Raw genomic sequence first — 20,216 nt, forward strand, 5'->3', positions numbered from 1 at the left:
GCTAACTCTTTTCTGCTTTCCAAATATGCAGTCTTCACACATGTCAATTTCAATTGACTGAAGACCTGGTAGTTTTCCCTGTGAGTGCAGAATCTTCATTCCTTTCACACTCATATGGCCAAGCCTCTGATGCCATATATTGGGAGTTTCACTGTTTGCTGCAACAACAATGGAATAGCTTGCTCCTCCTGTGCTGTAAAGGGTACCACTCTTACTTCCACGAGCAACCATCATTGCACCCTTTGTAATCTTCCACTTATCACCGTGGAAGGTTGTTGTGTAGCCTTCGCTGGCCAACTGGCCTACTGAGATTAAGTTCTTTCTCAGGTCAGGAATATGTCTGACATCCTTCAACTCCCATGTAGACCCATTCAACTTAATCTTCACTACTCCTTTACCAACAATATTACATGGTTGGTCATTACCAAGGTATACTTTTCCAAAGTTTCCGGGGGCATACCTTTCAAGGAGTTCTTTTTGTGAAGTTGCATGGAATGACGCACCGGAGTCTAAAACCCAAGACTCCTGCTTGCTCTCCAAAGAGCATATAAGTGCATCATCTTCCCCTGAGGTGGAGGCAACATTTGCTTCTAACTTCCCCTCCTGGTGTTTAGGTGCATTCTTGCACTGATTTTTGTAGTGCCCAGTTTTTCCACAATTCCAACATTCGATGGACTTCGTGTTATTGAAATTGTTGGGATTTCTAGATTTGGACCTCCTGTCCTTTGATTTGCCTCGGTAGTTCGATCTACCGCGTCCATTCCCTCTGGTTGAATTTCTTCCTCTTGATTCTGTATGCAAGACTGAAGAAGTTGAAAGTTCACCTGACTCTCTCCGTCGGATCTCTTCACTGAGAACCAGGTCACGAACATCATCAAATTTTAACTTCTTGCTTCCGGACGAGCTACTCACAGCTGTGACAGTAGCATTCCAACTTTCTGGTAGGGAAGACAAAAGTATCAATGCTCGTACCTCTTCATCAAATTCAATTTCAACTGAACTCAATTGGGTTGTCACTGTATTGAGTTCATTGAGATGTTGGGCCACCGATGCGTTTTCCATCATTCGTAGATTGAATAACCGCCTCATCAAGTGAACTTTATTTGCGGCCGATGGCTTTTCGTACATATTGGAAAGAGCCGCCATAAGACCCGCCGTGGTCTTTTCTTTTGCTATGTTGAAGGCAACATTACGGGAGAGGGTTAAACGAATAACGCCAAGTGCTTGTCTGTCTAGAAGATTCCAATCTTCTTCCTTCATAGCCTCTGGCTTTGTTCCGGAGAGAGGTTGGAAAAGACCTTTCTGATACAGATAGTCCTCTATCTGCATTTTCCAAAAGCCAAAATCTGCACCGTCGAATTTTTCAATTTTCGACTTTCCTTCATCTGCAGCCATTGCTCCCACTCAAGTCTGACTCCGACTTGATTGTTAGTATACGTGAATAGTAGCTGTGAATAGTAACCGTACACGTAAATAGTAACCGTACACGTGAATAGTACTGTACGTGAATAGTGACCGTATACGTAAATAGTAACCGTACACGTAAATAGTACTATACGTGAATAGTGCTGGGCTTAACAGTGACGGACTCAGCAACAGTAACGCCAATAGTACTGTTCACCACCAACTTTCAGTTACTGTTTTACTATTCACCACTAAGTCGATTCTGCAATGACTTTCCGAGCGGACAACACCGATAGACTCGTCGTAATTTTCTGATCGTCGTGGTATATTTGTTTTCAGAGTATATCCACGGATCCGGTACCGCTCTGACTAGCTGGACCTGCCAAAACCTTTGGCTCTGATACCAGTTGTTGGGAAAAAATTACGCAAAAAATCCCTAATAAATCAGAAAATAACACACAATTTGATAACGGAGTTCGGCCAATCTTGCCTACGTCTCCGGACTGCCACAGATCTTTTATAGGAGAAAAATAAATACAGTGTTTACATACACTCACAACTCTTTATTCAAGAATACCCGAAAAATTAAGCTTAATTTTTCTTCTTGAATAATCACTCTATTTTTCTCTCTCACAATTGCTCTCTCACAATTGCTCTCACTCTCACAATTGCTCTCTCACAATTGCTCTCACTCTCTCTGTCTTGTTGGTGTAAGTAAATGGAAATTCTATCCTCTATTTATAGGAGAGAAAATACGTGAATGAGTGAAAGAGCTATGCAATTCAAATGCAAATTGGCTACCAATTCCAATTTGCACAAATTTAACATGTGCCACCGACCTTCATTATTTTCTTCCTGCCTTTGTTGATTAGTAGAATACAAATGCAAATTTGCCACATGTTTGTTTTATTTTCAACCTTTGCCAACATACTTTGACACAGGCGTGCAATAGATTTATTAACATAGGCAATTTATCATTCAAGGACTTTAATTCTAATAGAATTCTAGCAATTGATTTACGATAGTTTGCAAATAACTATCTTTAGAACTTCTAATTCACACAACCTTGTGAAATGATCAAAATTTGATAATAATACTTATTTTCAGTAATTAGCATTTTTCAGCTGCTTATTCTGTCCCCCCTAATGTCGGGTTCTATGACAATCAACAAATTTGATGATAGATGACTATCTTTATTTAAAATTCTAAATATTGATATAAAATTTCATACCTGACATATTTGTTACCTCCTCTGAGGATGCATAATTAAAAGATGAAGAATTTATAATAATTTATTGTCTTGATGTGAATAATTGTCATTTTATATAATAACAATATCGCTATACATAAATATGGAGCTTTGTTCTCATAAAAATTACTTTGAGAACATAACCATTAAAGTTCAATAATTTGAAGAAACTTTCGGTTCTTAATAAATATCGGTATAAAGATTTAGTTATTGATTCGAGATAGCGCAGCCGATCATTGCCAAACAATAAAAATATTCGAGTTTGTAAACTTCTAGTTTACAACTATATTCATTACAATTATTATCTCTATATGATATTCATTTCTGCGAATATCCTTAAAATAAATTTCTATAAGATTAAAGAGATAATAATATATAATACATAAAAGTCATTTCTCTAATCTCTTCAAGAGCCTTTAATAATTATTTTAGTATGAAAGCCAAAATTTGTTTTCATATATTGTTGTGTACAACAAGTATAAAATTAACATGCCATATTATCTTTTTCTACTTCTAATGGTAAGTTTTTTTTATTATTATTATTACTTGTGGTTACCACAATTACAAAGATCAGTAATTTGATAATGATCTTATTAACATTCTCAACGATAAGAATATTATTATTGTGATACTAGCACCCAATATTATATGTGATTGCATTCACTTCAGTGGATGAAAAAATTCAATTGAGTGGGTTTCATTTCATGGCATCTTCTATATAAGGATTATAAATTTATCATTATTTTTGTTTATGACCAATATTATCATATACTGTTTTCATTCACTCCAAGGAATGAAAACAAATCTTATATTCAAAATCAACAATCGGTATATTAATTTTTTCTTTTTTTTTTGATAATGCTACTACATGAGCATATCCAAAAGTACAAAAATATTATCCATAATTTATGGATTAAATAATATTATCATTAATAAATAAATCTATCAGATCTCATAATATGTACCACATAATTTGTTTTAATTGAAATATATCCAAAAGGAAATATAATATTGTGTTAGCCCAATTATTTATTTATAATTTTCTAGCTATATATTTCAAAATTAATATTTCCTCAGATTATTCTAAAAGAAGTGGATATTTAATTATTAAATATCTAGTGAAAAAAAATTATTGCTTTAGTGCAATTTCGATTAATTTTTTATTTTATTCCTTATTGTGTCTTCAGAACACTTGATATCCATATATAAAGATAAATAATTCATAATTAATATATTAAAAGTCACAAAACCAAGTTATATAGGATTTGACATTATAAAACAACAATATCTTATAAAACAACAATATCATACTAATTTGATTTTAGAATTGTGGTATATGTAATAACCAATCAAATATAAAATTTAAGGTTGAATTTATATTTATAATTCATATCTAAAATATATATGAGACAAAATTGTATGTAGAATTACCTATTAAATGTAAACAATCTTACGTATAACACTTTTAATTTTGGTTATCACAGACCATAAGTTACCATCTCTTTAACCAATTTCAACAAGAAAGCACTATAGAAGTTGATCAATAAAGTAACACAGAAAATCAAAGAAGTGATAGAACGAATTCATATAATTTTGTTAGAGTTTCGTGCAAAATGGCAAAGTCTCGTGCTGATAATGTATTATAAAATATAGGAAATAGAGAGAATATAAATAAACGGAGTGGGGAAAATATAGAGAGAGTAATTCTTGTTCATATTAGAAAAGTTTTACTTCATAAAGTTAAGGTAACTCTATTTACAGGTAGAAGATACACCTCAAATGTCATAACCATACATTCCAAAGGACATGACCTTACATTCCAAAGAACATAATCGTACACTTAAAAGGATATAACCTTATATTCCAAATTACATAACATTACATTCCAAAGGACACAACAATAATGGATATCCGCATAACTATAATATTCATAACAATTCTTAAATTATAGTCAAACCAATTATAAGGTCCTAACTTGTGATTTCCCTTTGCAGTTTGACCATTCTTATGATTTCAACTAAGACTTTTCCACAGGTAACAGTTACCATACTCGTTTATTATATCGAGTAATGCATAGCAGGTACTCAAAAACCTATATTGGTACCATACCCGTATCCGTTATGAATAATAATTTAACTCTTATCTGTTCCTAATCCATTTATAACTACTCGTACCCTTATTAAATGGATTGAAATGGGTGGATACCTTAAAATACCCATCTTGCTTCCATCAGTAAGACGAAAAGAGCAAAGTGTTAATAAAATATAATATAGAGACTTAGTAGCTAATTTTTGAAAATAAAGATTTTTGTGGGTTAATTTAACTATGACTCCTCAACTAATTCATTTTTTTCTCAAATTTAAATGTGGTATATTTTTTTATTTTTTCACTTCCTCTTTTTTTTCTCATTTATATTATGAAAGAAAAAAAAGTAAAGAAAATCAGAGCCATGAATCCATTACAGACAACATTAGACAATTACTCTTTAATTAAAACGTGCATATAATTCATAAATTCACCTATAAACTTTTCAACTTTAATATAATGAGACCTTTAATTTTATGAATGACCTATAGTACATCTAACTTGCAAATTTTATTAACTTTGCATACTTTTCTACAATAACAACAATAATTTTTAGGATATTACGACTTTTGTAAGTAAAAGATTGATTTAATATGTAATCTATATAAATTTTGGAACTAAATTTTCATATTTTTAACTGTTTATTAGGGGGTTTAATTAATCAACTATGCAATTTGAAGTACATAATAAAATGATTTTATAAGTTATAGTGTTTAATAAATGCAGTTTTATGAGTTGGAGTGTTTGAAGAGTCAAAATAAAAGTTCATGGAGTCACAAGATTAAAATTAGTGTTCTGAGAACTGAACTGATCATTGAATTAGTAAAGATATAATTCATTGGACCAAGAGGTTTGACCAAGATCTCAATACGGTTGAGCCGAATTTATATATAATATTTGTAAATATATTTTTAAATACAATTGAAAGATAAAATTTATAATACTAAATAACTTTTATAAAAAAAAAGGGTAAATGAACTTATATTGTTCATCATCCAATTAAGTGAAATAATTCAAAATTTCTACTATATAATTCTATAAAATTGTCATCAATCAGTCAAATTCAACAATTCAAATGCAATACTACAACGCTGCAATCTATAAGTACTCAATATTTAATCCAAAAAACATATCTAATAAAATAAAATTTAAAAAATTATCAGTAAGTTATAACTAGTTGAATAATTATCAGAATTATTAAAAAACAAAAGATTACTTTTTCTAAGATGCATGAGAAATCCAATGGACCGAAATAATACTGTGGGCTACACAACAGAGAGCAATCATTTCTTTTGAATAATATTCATCAAATTATTAATAATTTTTATGGTGAAGAGGGCTCTGAGATCTCACTCTCTACATTTTCTACAAGAAATAGTAAGATCAATCAAATTACGTATTATTGGCAAAATAAAAGGATTACTTTGCTTATACTATTAATCTTTAATATTATATGTAGTCAAATCTCCAAATCTCCGATGCAGAAAATTTTTTACAAGAAAAAGAAAATATGAAAATGACATTCCAAATACAGGAAACTTCTTTGCGCATACAAATGCAATTGATAATTGCTGAACATTATCAATCAAATCGATGGTGGCTCTTATATAAAATCTGACATCGACAGTGATCAAATTGAACCACGTAAAGTGGAGACTGCACTGAATTAATGGATTTTCTAATAATAATAATAATAAAATAATTGATCTAAAATTATGAAATATCGAAAAATTTTAAGAAAATAAATTCGAACTCTTTTTTAAAAGGCAAATCTAAACTTAAAACTGCAATCTACATAAAAACAACAAAGTTAATTTATTATACAAACTTATAGATTAATTGCAATAAACTATTAAATTAATTGAAATCATTTTTTTTAATTACAATAAAATTCAAACTTAAATTACAATGCAAATCCAAATCATGCTAAAGAATTTAACAAATTACAAATATCTTATATTCATAATCCAAGAACTCCCTATCTTTTCTTTCAACTTCTTAATATCAAATTTCTGAGGCGAAAAAGCTAACTTTTGTTGATAAGGATAAAATATGTTAAAGCTTACATTTTTAATAAAAAAAAACGGTGCATGTCTGTTTGTTTAGTCTTTTTGTTGAAAAATCGAATTCTAAGTTTTAATATTTTCAAACCGTATTAGATAACAAATTGAACCGGATTAACCAAATTAATAGGACCAGCAGAGACACGTGTTAAAAAAAGTGGTTTTAGTTTTTAAATCAAATTTCATCTCCAATCCAATTTCTTTTCAGTTTAGGACCAGTAGGCCCTTCTTCCCCGAAAACTTGATCTGGTAGGCTATTGATAATCTTTCTAAACGCAGCCGCAATGTCGTAAGTAATATTGGGTCCCCATTTCCCGAAGAAGTTGAGCCATGGTGGTTCAACGACAGCCGTGCCGAGATACTCAGCTGCAACAATGGAGAATCTTGTTCCAGTGTCCAACACCATTTTGCTTTTAGCAGTATCATTCCTTATTCCTATTCCATTACTCCCTTGTAAGACCAGACCTGGTTTCGAGTACATGGCATGTCCGTGCAATGATGCGTAGCCTATAGGTTTGTTGCCATTTTCAAACTCAAGCTCTGAGGCGTCGAACCAAGACCCTCCACTGTGTTGAGAGAAGAAAACTCCCCGCAACTCTCCATTAAAATTGCTGACCCTTAATGTCACATGCTCCCAATCACCAACGTGTTCACCTATCCTTCCTAAAGGAAGATTGATGAACTTAACTTTGGCCTTGGCAGGACCATTGAAAGGACAAAATATCCACACAGCTATGTCTGTGAAGGTTGCTCCCAACATTGGTTTGATGTGTAAATAAACCTCCGTTTCTTGTAAATCTCCTTTCTTGACTCTCTCTTTGGCCCCTTTATCCACAGGAAGGTCCAGCCAGTAAGAACCATCATTTGAACCTCCCTGGGGAAGGTTCGAGCCTGTTGCTTCAACGGGCACAGGATTGGATTCTTCTCCCTTTGTATATAGCAAAGCCCCATTGTTGAAGTACCAACTCACAGAAGATGAAAGATACTCTTCATCTGGATGGAAATATATCCGGGGAGAGTATGCATTCAAAATTGCTTGGATTTGATTTAAATTAGGCATACAAGATAAATTATGGGAGCTAACGTTCTTCAAGCAAGCAACAACAGAAATAGAAGTAGCATTGCCGTTTTGGGCAGCAAATGTTCCCACACTGACACCCATAGCCTGTGTCCCTCTATTGCTGGGTCTCAAACTGAAAACGTTAAACCCATTTGGATCACTTTGTTTACCTATTCCCCATATCCAAGAATCAATCTCACATTGGTCTGTTAAGTCTGATCGAACGCAGCGTAGTTTTTCGAGGGAAGGCTTCTCAGGAACATTGGTTACAACAAGGCCGACAGATGTGTAACCATCAGGGGCCGTGGGTAACCAGATGTAGCCAAGGCCATCTTGCTTGATTTTCAGAGACTCAGAACTCCAAACAAGGGTGTAATCAAGTGGCTTCTTTAAAATTTCCTGAGCAGTTCCCTCATCTTTCCCTGCAAGAACCCACCCATAAAGTGATCTGTTATTGGGTTGACTATAGCAACCCAACATAAAGAATCCTTGTGGGGTTTCTGAGGGTTCAAAGAAAGAAGCACCAAGGTTATCTGGTCCACCTTCATGGGTGGCCCAAACTTTTTTGAGTGATGAAATCTGACACACTCGCAATCCACCAAGGTCAATGCTTCCATTTCCAAACCCATCTCCTGTATACATATATTATCAGTTAATAGAGATGCAGAGTTCATCTGTGAAAAATGAACTATAGATATAGCAAAGAGAGATGTGAAGGTACCTGGTGGCCATGTTGGCAATGGAGAAGGAAGCTTGAAGGAAGTTTAGATGGGCAAAGATTTTCTTTTCGAAGATGGAGAAGAAGAGGAAAGAACGTCGCCCATTTCCATTGCTATTGCTGAGCAGCTAGCAATATAAAGAAAGCTTTAAAGAAGAGAAGAATATAAAAGCAGAAGAAACCTGCAAGATAGTTAACAGTATATTCTGTTATTGGTGCCCTTTTCTTGACGAAAATGTGAAAACTCACGCCAATATATATAAAGGAGCAGCCAACTAATATGGCGTGCAAGCCAACCCAAGCTTAGACACCTCTTTCAACTTATCTTTTACAACAAGAAACTTTTTGGCTCTTTGCACATAATGGACAGAATAATAATATTTTACACGTGATAATGTATGTATATTTGAATTCAGCGTAATATCTCTAATGTAAAAAGGCAACACATAGAAAAATACTCGTAGGAAGGAATAACTATAAAACCGAAATGAAATTAGTCACATACTTAAAAATGTATAAAAATACCAGTTGGGAATTAAAAAAAAAATGTTTGACAAAATGGATAAATGTTTAACACGTTTGTCCTGATGCTAGAAGGAAATGCCACTGAGAAAGAACATATTGAAGTAATCGGACGAATAGAAAACTCTTTGAGATGATCACACCATAACAAGAAAATGCTTTTGTCCCAGAGGCAATGAAATCACTGGAAGCTTTTCTTTTTATATATATCTTTTTCAATCAGGAAGACATACGGATATCTTTCATATTATTATGCATTAATTAAATTTTTTAATGGAGCCTTTCGTCACATTATGATGTTATCCAGTTCAGCAAGGTACCTATTAATATTTCCAGTAGTTAATTATTACTGAATAATGGTTAATGATTGAAAAAACAAAACCATGTGGTTGTTGGTCATATGATACGTGATGTTTTTGTTATAAAAAATACTATTAAATTAAAAAATAATATGAAAATTTTAGTAATTGAACACACAAAATTGTATATAAGTATATATTATCGTATTATCACAGGAAGTTTCATAAATGAATCAAGGTGGCTGAGCCCGCATAAACGCAGACCTAATCTAGAGGCACATTGAAACAACCCGAATTTTTATTTTCAAAAGATTTTCCATTTTAATTTAATAAATTGACAGCCTGGAAATGTATTTAATTATTTAAATGCAAATTAATAATTCGTACAGTGATAAACCGAATCAAAAACCAATTGAAAAATCAAAAATCAAACGAAAAACCAAGATTTGGGCTGAATCGAACCAGCCCAAACCTTCTAGAAGCCCTGTTTCTTTTTATCTCCACGCTTATCCCATTCCCTCTCCCTCACCATTTCTACAACACCTCCAGCAGCACCATCACGCCACCACTTCCTCCTCTCTTTTTCCTTTTCTTTTTCTTTTCTTTTCTTTCTTCTTCCCTGTGACTGCGTCTGCGTCGCGTCCCAGCAGCTCCAGCAGAAACGCAAGCCACCAGCACGAGCTCAGCCACGTCGCGCCACCTCGCCGCTGCTCCACACTGCAGTAGCTCCGCCATCGCCGACGCCTCTCTCCGTTCAAGCCAAGCAGGGACAGAAGGTTGCTCCTCCTCTGATCTGTCCAGGTGAGCGTCGATCTCAGGTGGTCCAGTCGCTTCCAACACGCGTAGTTTCGATCCGGCACGCGTAAAGCTCAGATCTAGCGATCTACGACAAAAAAAAAAAAAAAAAAAAAAAAAAAAAAAAAAAAAAAAAAAAAAACTAATTAATTTTGCGGTATAAATTAATGTTAGTAAATTTTTAGTTAATTAAATTAATTTTAGTAATTTTTAACTAATTAATTTAATTTAATTAATTGTGGTTAATTAATTTTAGTAATCTGAGTTAATTGATTTAATTTAAGTAATCTCGATTAGTTAATTAATTTAAGTAAACTGTGAGTAGATAAATTAATTTAAATTAGTGTTGATCTATTGATTAATTAAATATTTGACTAATTAAATTTAATTCTAGTATTACATAAATTTATTAGGAAAATTTGATAATAATAAATTTGTGGAATTTAAATGTGGATTTAAGGTAGATTATTTGGTAGGTAATATTAATTTATAAATTATGGGGGTAAGGTAGTGTGGATATTGACGTTTGGATGGAGGAAGGGAAAAGTTAAATTGATTGATTGCCCGATGGATGGGTTGTTAGAACTTAATAAAATGATTGACTGAGTTAATTGGTGGATAGTTGAATTATAGGGGAAGTGCTGTCGAAATTTTGGTAGAAAATAAAATAAAATTTATTATGGAACATTAATTTACTAACGGCACTTATCTGAAAAATATAAATAAATAAATAAATAAACAAGAGTAACGAATTTATATATAGGTTAATAAATTAAATGCCGACTAAAATTATCATTATTATTATTATTCGTAATACTAATATTTTGATTAGTATGATCGTAAAATCTTATTTAACAAATAACTAAACCTTGCGATACATTAGAATAGATAAATAAATAAGGAAACCCAATATAATATATATATATATATAATTTAAATTACTAAGGGAATTACTAAGGGAATTAAATAACTGATTACCAAAATTAATGAACGAATATGAAATATAATCTTTCGAATGAAAATTCTTACTTAGAATTTTATTGTTTATGTTAAAGGTTTATAAAACTCCGAAATGCAAGGACAAAGGCTCGAAGCATGTGGCTAGAAAAGCAGTTCCCTTAGAGGACAATAAAGAACAGTGAGTAGTGTTAGATAACTAGTACCATCCGCCTGCATTCATGCATTCACGGCTAAATGTTATCATGCATTAATTTATTGAGTTGCCATATTATGATGCATTATTTGTTGATATTAAAAATTGTTTGATTACTTGTGCTATGAACATACTATGCCTTGTTTGTGTGGAATTGGGATGAAGTGGACCACCATGGGTTTGTGAGGACGGTCTATGTGATATGGATCCTAAATATGATATGATATGATATGATATTTGACCGTCGGCCGGGAAAATGGGAGATCGGCGCCCCCGTGTGCACCTGATGATATGGATTGTAAGGAAAACCACAGGATGGCTTCTTGTTGTTGCGCACCTGATAATCTAGATTTGATTGTAGCCCGCAGGGTGGCCTCCTGTTGTGAGCACTTGATGATCTAGATTGGATGGAGACCACCGGGTTGCCTCCTGTTGGTATGGAAAAGAAAAGAGAGAATGGAAAAACAATGAGAGGACTGGTCAGTGAGGATTAGACCAGTTGGCCGTATGGGGGATCGGCTCCCTGGTGCACATGTATGAGAGGGCGAGCCATGTGTGAGGACGGCTCGTTGGGGTTTCAGGTGGTGCCACTGACTAATTTCCACGTGATGTGATTATATGAAGGTGATAATAACTGTGATTGCTGTTGTATTGCCATTCGTGTGACAAATTGCATGATCATAAATTTAATTGATAAACAAATAAAAATATTTTAGCATCTGTATGATTGTGTGGGGTGAGAGGGTTATCTAACCCTACTCATTGAGTTTGGCGCTCACCCCTGCCTACCTTTTTTTTTTTCCAGGTAATAGAAGAAAGAAAAATTCTATGGAGTTGAGACATAAGTATAGAAGAATGTAAACGATAAATAAATGATGATGTAAATGTACAGGTAGAGTTCCGCAATTGTATTCTAGTGGGTTGTAGATGAACTGTACTAGTGATACATAATTGAAATAAATTATTAGGCATGTATCCACAGTTATGAATAGTAAATGAGATTTGCATAATATAGGCTTACTACGGGCTTCGGGGGCCTTAAGCCCACCCAGGTCCTAGTGCCGGTCCGATCCATGGAAATGGGTCGTGACACACATAATGCCATAGGATGCCTTTCTAGTGGAATAAAAAATTTTTACAAAATCATATCAAATAAGGTATCAACCTGTTCAACAAACGGATTCACAACAAGAGCAGCCCTTCTCTTGACCACAAAATTGATAAAAACAACTGTGATTGAGAGGATACCAACTAATTGGCATCAATGAAACACTAATTAAACAGTTGATAATTACTAGAATAGATAGACAGTTACTAAAACAGCTAACTACTATTAAAATAACAATTTTATTGAATATGCCTTAATTATTAGAATCATGGGATAAATGGCTTGATGCTATTTATTAAGGAGAATATTAAGAGCTAAACATTTTTTATTTTAATGTAAATTATCAGTATTTTAATGGGTATGTGCTTCTCTTTGTAGTTGCTACGGCAGTGCAGAGAAAGGGAGTGATAGTCACCATGGTTGACAATATGGCTAACAATAAATTTTTGGTTGAAAATAGTTGGTGGAGCCTGGAGCGGGTCAACAGCGTTTTTTGGGGCAATTTTCCTAAATGGTGTAAAAAGGAAAAAGAATTTCAAACGGTGTATTATTGACTTTTCAAATACCCTAGGTTGCATGGATATTGGATTCCATATGGACACATAATGTGATAATTTAAAAAAATATATATAGGATACAGATAAACTAAATAATTATAATTTATTAATAATTCAAATAAATAAATAATTATTCATAGTAAATCATAAATAAAAAATAAAAAATTTATAATTTTTTATTTTAATATAATTAATTAAATTTTTAAAATTAATATGGCCATTCAAAATCACAATATTTCTAGCTTATTTAGAGAAAGTTGACAATTTAAAGAATTCCAATATATCTAAATGAAATGAAATCAAATTAATTCCCGAAAATATTTTATATTTAATTTTCAAATATATCTCTAAAGTATCTTCAAAAATGTCCTTAAATTATTCTTATAAGAGTCCTATTCGAAATTAATAAAATTTTAATTTTAAAACATTTGAATTTCTTTTGTTATATTCAAATTAAAATTTTAAAAAATTTTTAATTTATATATATATATATATATATACCCTCATATTAATCATTTCCAATGATTTTCTTTCACAATGGGTTTTTACTTATTTTTTGTTGCTTTACAATTCTCTTATTTTTTTTATTGCTTTATTTATTTATTTATTTTTATATATGTGTGATTTTTTGTTTTGCAACTTCAATCCAGAAAAGTTAATTCTTTTACTTCAATCCTAATAATGTTAATTCTTTTTCTTCGATTGATGTAATATTAATTCTTTGATCTCTTTTTTCCTTTTTTTTACATTTCAAATTTTTTAATTTTTATGGTCTTCCTTTTTCTGTGCATTCTGTAATTTCTCTTCTTTTTATTATGCAGGTATGAGAAATATCATGTTGATGGAGATGAAGAAAAAAAAAGCTAATTATTAATCCATTTATGTATTTTTTTTTAATTTATTATAGTTTTAGTATATAGTAGAAACTTATAAATTTTTTATTCATTGCTTGATATTCATATATACGTAAAATTTAGTTATTTATAATTTTTTTAATTCATGTAATTATTATAATATATATATATATATATATATATATATATATATATATATAATTTTTTAAATCAGTAAATTTGATGATTTAAGTATTTAAATTTTGAGAGAGTTTCACTAAAATTAGATAGAGAAATATAAGTATAGTTTATATTTATTTATTTATTCATCATCATCATCTTGTCAAGAGAAATCTCTTTACTTAATATATATATATATAGCAAGTGAACATTTACACCTACCTATTATTAAAATAATATTCTATTAAATTTTATTATCATTTATATCAAATAATTATATTTTAAAAATTAATATTCATTTACAATAATAATCTATATCTATATTTCAATTTTAAATTTTTTATTTTTTATTTGAACATTTAAAATACTTTTATGTTTAAAAATTATTATTTATTTAAAATAATTAACCATATTTACATTTGAATATTTATTATTTTTTAGTTTTAGATTGAATTGTTTAATTTTTTGTGTCCTCTATTTAGAATAATTATCTACTTTTACATCTATATATGTCTTTCAAATTTGCAATTCTATATATCTTTATTTATAAGTAATGCTTATTGTTTAGGGCTGTATATTGTATGTATTTATTTACTATATTTTAGTGTGTGTATGTATATATATATATATATATATATATATATATATATATATATATATATATATATATATATATATATTATAATTTTTTATTTGCTTCTTTTTATTTCTTTAAAGTTTTAGAATTTATTTTTTTATAGATATATATTTTTATATGTGCAATAAAAAGTAATACCTAATACAATGTACAATAACAAAAAAATAAAGCAACACGCGCAATGCGCGGGTCTCCGCATAGTTTATAATAAATTATAAACATAAAATAAAAAAATCTTAATTTTTTATTTCAATATAATTAGTTAAATTCTCAAAATTATTATCAATTAAAAAATATATTAATAATGTTTATGCATTTTTTTATGTAGGGCATACCATGCATGATTTTTACTATTACATACTATATGAAAAGTTTTACATTATACTTAAGAGACATATCTTAGTATCGCAACTTTTCAGCATATCTTAATAAGATACAATTTATCATTTTATTATATAATTTTACTATTTTTGAATGATATTATGAAATATTATTTCATCTTTTAATAATATCCTGCACATCGTGCAGATTATAACGGGAAAAAAATATATTTTCAAATAATATCATATAGGAGACAAAAAATTAAATTAAGATTAATAAATAAAAACTATAATTTTAAAAAATACTTCATCACGCGATACGGAAACGTACACGATACGATAATTTTAAAAAAATAAAAAAATTCACATGATTAGGACACATTACACTACATAAATATAGTACATTAATATTTCAAATAAATAAACAATCATTTATAATAAATCATAAACATAAATTACAAAAACTTAATTTCTTATTTCAATATAATTAGTTAAATTCTCAAAATTATTATCAATTTTGAAAAATACATTAATAGTGCGTATGCATTTTTTGATGTATGTCATACTAGGATTGTCAAAATGGATCACGACATGCGAACACGATTCGTTTAACGTGCGAAATAAATGGGTTAGGGTTGAGGTTAAACGAGTTCGTGCCATAAACGAGTCACTCATTTATAAGAGTGAAGAGATAATTTTAGCGTCAGATATAAATACTCCAACTAAAATCTATTTAAATTTTATTGTTTGTAATACTTTTTTATTTTAATTATGAATCTTGAAGAATTAACGCATTTTACGTGTGAAAATTTATTTTTAAATATGAATGAAGTTAAATAGGTTAAAAGTTAAAAATACTATAAGCAGGTCAAGTGGGTCATATACAAGTGAACACATCCACTTAATCAAGTTATGATATTAAACGGGTTACACTAGTTGTATATGAGTACACCACTCACTTAACATGTTTATGATATTAAGCGAGTTAAATGTGTCATATTCGTGTCAACCGTCTAATTAATTTTTGTGTTGTGTTTGTGTCGAAATTATAAAAAATTATTTCATCTTTTAATATTACTCTACGTATCGCACGAGTTCTAACACTAATGTATATATATAAAAACTGAAACATAGAGAAATCTCAGCTCTTTTTCTTGTTGTTCAGTATTTGATTTTTCTTTTTTAACAAATTTTTTAGGCTTTTCCTAATTCTACTCGCATTTGATTCGATGTATTCCGTGGTTGCCTAGCTTTTATAGTTCTTTAATCGATTGATGATTTTACTTTAACCTTTTTATACCCAAATTTGATTTTGATTAGGCTTATCGATATTTCATTTATGTAATTATATCTTTTAGTTAATTTAGCGACAGAATTTCCAAATATCAATCTTGCAGGTATTGCTTATCGGGAATTTCTGACTCTATGATCAGGTGGATATCGCAAACTTCCTGCCTTTTAACTTCTCTTTATTTTATATACTTCATTTGAGCATTTAAATGTTTAAACTTGTCTTTGATTATTTATGGATAGCCTTATGGGACCTTGGTCGGCAGAGCTGTTTGCATTTATATGCTGTGCATACAGGTTCTGTTTGGGCTCTTGCCAGCACCCCAACATTTAGTCATGTTTATATTGGTGGGAGGGATCGTTCTGCAAGTAGATTTTCTTGCAAGCGAAACTGATGAAATCTACCCATTTTCTTATGTATTTCCTTTTATTTTTTAGTTTTGACATTCAAATTTTTGATGATCAATTCTGTTTATACCTTAGTTGTACTTGACGAACTTGGCAACAAGAGAGAGCCTTTTGCTTTGAGGAGCATCCCATTTTGCAATTGGCATTGCAGGACAGATAATTGTACTTTTTTAAGGAGGCGACCTGGTCAGAAGGACATTTATCCATTTCTGATTTTTTTTTATATCAATAATTTATCATGTTAGTTCTTAAATTTGATATACACGCTCATTCTGATTCCGAGGAATCATAAATATTGTATGATTGGAAATTAACTTCATGCCATGCTCTTATAGCTAGCTGTTCTGTGGGAGTTGTTTTACCCGTATACTCCACTTTCAAGGCCATTGAGAAAGAGATCAAAATGAGCAGCAAAAGTGTGCAGGTTAGCAGGTTTCTTTTACTTGGTGTGAGGATGGATAGTCCAAGACAAGCTCTATGTAATGTCGCAATGCAACATATGAATTTAGAAAGTTCCAAGCTGTGCCCAAAAAGATAACTAATCTTCCATATACACTTGCTATGTTCTTTTACAGACTAAAACATCTTATTAATCAAAACCATGTATTTTTTGGACCTAATTTTGGCCTATCAAAATGGTTTTTTTTTTCCCAGAGAATCTGAACTATAGAATTTGATTTTAGAAAAAGAAAGGGCCAGAATCTATGTTAACCAAATCTCATGGATTTATTATTATTCCTTTATCATGTTTCACTTTTTGCAGGGTTCAAATGTATTATCATGTTCGTATTCGTAGGAATGGAAAAAAAAAAAAAGAAAATAATAATGAATTTGGGTTATATTAAAGATGTGAAAGTAATTTTATTTTTATTGATATTTTAGATGAAGCTCTATTGTAATAGGGCAATTTATTATTTAGTCCCTCAGGTTTTACATAATTATCCAACTAATCCCAAGTTTTGCGCAAATATCTAACTAGTCCCTCAGGTTTAACTCTGTCTAATTAAAAGGTCCTTCCGTCCGAAAAGTTGATTTTTTTCCGTTAATTGAAGACTAAAAGACTAAAACACTCCTCCCTAGCTGACGTGGACCAGTATGAAGCGATAAGGAAAAATTATTATTTAGTCCCTCAGGTTTTACATAATTATCCAACTAATCCCACATTTTGCGCAAATATCTAACTAGTCCCTCAGGTTTAATTTCGTCTAATTAAAAGGTCCTTCCGTCTGAAAAGTTGATTTTTTTCCATTAATTGAAGACTAAAAGACTAAAACACCCCTCCCTAACTGACGTGGACCAGTATGAAGCGATAATGATATACCTAATTTATCTTTTGCACAGATAACCTTGCATTAAATATTAATATTCATATTCAAAATTATGAAATTATAATAATATAGGTGGCAATAATAATTACTTTTTTTATCTATAAATAACTATTGTTTTAGAGCCGGTGTTTTCTCCGCAAATATCTTTTTTTTTTTAGAATATTAATGAGTAATTAATTTTTTTTTTCAATTTTATCCTTATTTATATTAAATTTAATAATTATTTTTATAATTTTCCAAAATCATATAACATCTCCTCTCTTACTTAAGGTTACTGAATAAATTTACTTACTTAATTACCATAAAAACATTAAAAGTATTTATGAATAGATGGAATACTTTGTTTTTTTTTTTTTAGATTTTATCAATGATAATAGTAATGTTTCTTGATAAAATTTGCATATTAAATATGAATAAAATAGAAAATAACTAATAATTATGTAAAACCTGAGGGACTAAATAATAATTTTCCCCAATATTTAATGCAAGGTTATCTGTGCAAAAAATAAACTAGGTATATCATTATGGCATGGAAGGAACAAAAGGGAAACAAACTAAGTATATCATTATCGCTTCATACTAGTCCACGTCAGCTAGGGAGGGGTGTTTTAGTCTTTTAGTCTTCAATTAATGGAAAAAAATCAACTTTTCGGACGGAAAGACATTTTAATTAGACGGAGTTAAACCTGAGGGACTAGTTAGATATTTGCGCAAAACGTGGGATTAGTTGGATAATTATGTAAAACCTGAGGGACTAAATAATAATTTTCCCTTATCGCTTCATACTGGTCCACGTCAGTTAGGGAGAGGTGTTTTAGTCTTTTAGTCTTCAATTAACGGAAAAAAATCAACTTTTCGGACGGAATGACCTTTTAATTAAACGGAGTTAAACCTGAGGGACTAGTTAGATATTTGCGCAAAACTTCGGATTAGTTGGATAATTATGTAAAACCTGAGGGACTAAATAATAAGTTTCCCATTGTAATATCCAAGCATGTGATAATATATGATTTGACAATAAATACATGAAACTATTTGATTTTTTCATAGAAATTTCTTTTAATGCAAATCTCCCTCTCCATGTGAATTACATGTTTTAAGTTAACCATATCAAACATAAAAACTTATTTACAAATAAATTCTATATTTTAAATTCATTTATATCAAACGGAATATAACTTAAAGTCAAATAATACATGATGATTTTTATTTTCAAAAACTGACTATGAGGTTTCCCATTTACAAAGATGACAAACATCATTTCTTCCATCAAAATTCAACATGCAAAAGCATTCCCCACCCAAATAAAATATATACTCGCATACATGCACATGTGGATATATATATCATAAGCCAAATGCATAGATTTGCCTCTGAAATTTACGCGGTTTGCCTTGTAGCACCCTTAAGTTTGCGAGAATTTATTATAACTCTATATTTTCATATTTTAATAATAATTATATTATTCGCCAAAATAAAATATAAAAGTGAATGGTCATAGTTGAACTCTTACAAAATTATTTCATTTTAATAAGAGATATAATTATTATTGAAATGTTAAAGTGTAGGATCGTATTCTTACAAATTTAATAGTGCCCCAAGATAAATTGAGGCATGTATATTTCCATTATTGGCTCAACCGTTTATTGAATGTGTCAATTTCTAGGTGACAACGAAGATGATTATTATGATAAGATGTTTTTGCTTTCACGATTTTCAGTATTTTTTTTACCCTTTAACTTTGATTTTTTAGTTTTTTGGGCTTTTCTTTTTATTCTGTTATAAATTTATACTTTTCAGGTAATTTTTTTTTTTTTCTCTAGGAGAAAATCACGTGGAAAAGTAAAAAGGCAGCAAAGAGACGAGAAGCCCATAGATTCCAAAGAAAAAAAAAATGGAAAAAACTGTCCCTTTAATTTACCATTTTTGGCTTTAACAAAATGTCAATGTTGTTTGCCATTTAGAATCATTGCATTGAGTGTAGGTAAAAGCTTTCTCTAATCTCCAAATTTTACTTTTCCTTCTTTTGGAGGTGAAAGAAAATGTTTAAGTGTCATATAATATGTTGACAAGACAACATTTGTCTTCTTCTTTTCTCTTCTCATGTACGAAAAAACGTGTTTTTGTCTAGCAAAAAAATAATAATAAAACATCAACTAATGGTTATATAGTAAGTTTACTTTTAAAAGATATGGAAATAAAACGAA

General features: G+C 30.5%; 1 long non-coding RNA gene and 1 pseudogene across 6 annotated transcripts; one reads left to right on the forward strand and one right to left on the reverse strand.

The window, feature by feature from the left end:
• Nucleotides 1–6,590: 6,590 nt before the first annotated feature.
• LOC149494421 (hypothetical protein At1g04090 pseudogene) lies at nucleotides 6,591–8,824 on the reverse strand (annotated as a pseudogene). 2 transcript variants are annotated; one of them, XR_016321998.1, is made up of 2 exons: nucleotides 8,583–8,824; nucleotides 6,591–8,493 (listed from the first exon to the last, which is right to left on the reverse strand). The product of XR_016321998.1 is annotated as a hypothetical protein At1g04090 pseudogene, transcript variant X2 (transcript). The 2 variants fall into 2 exon arrangements; XR_016321997.1 differs by having other exon boundaries at nucleotides 6,591–8,824.
• Nucleotides 8,825–9,889: 1,065 nt separating this feature from the next.
• On the forward strand, nucleotides 9,890–13,996 carry LOC119371241 (uncharacterized). Of its 4 annotated transcripts, XR_016321956.1 has the most exons (5): nucleotides 9,890–10,201; nucleotides 11,251–11,333; nucleotides 12,154–12,240; nucleotides 12,835–12,998; nucleotides 13,835–13,996. It is a non-coding gene; the product is annotated as an uncharacterized LOC119371241 (long non-coding RNA). The 4 variants fall into 4 exon arrangements; XR_016321957.1 differs by lacking the exon at nucleotides 12,835–12,998 and having other exon boundaries at nucleotides 9,898–10,201; nucleotides 13,835–13,987; XR_016321955.1 differs by lacking the exon at nucleotides 13,835–13,996 and having other exon boundaries at nucleotides 9,898–10,201; nucleotides 12,835–13,037.
• Nucleotides 13,997–20,216: the final 6,220 nt, after the last annotated feature.

Source organism: Jatropha curcas, chromosome 8, assembly GCF_041381405.1.
Source record: "Jatropha curcas cultivar XTBG-Jc1 chromosome 8, XTBG_Jcur_1.0, whole genome shotgun sequence".
In the NCBI taxonomy this organism is placed as follows: domain Eukaryota; kingdom Viridiplantae; phylum Streptophyta; class Magnoliopsida; order Malpighiales; family Euphorbiaceae; genus Jatropha; species Jatropha curcas.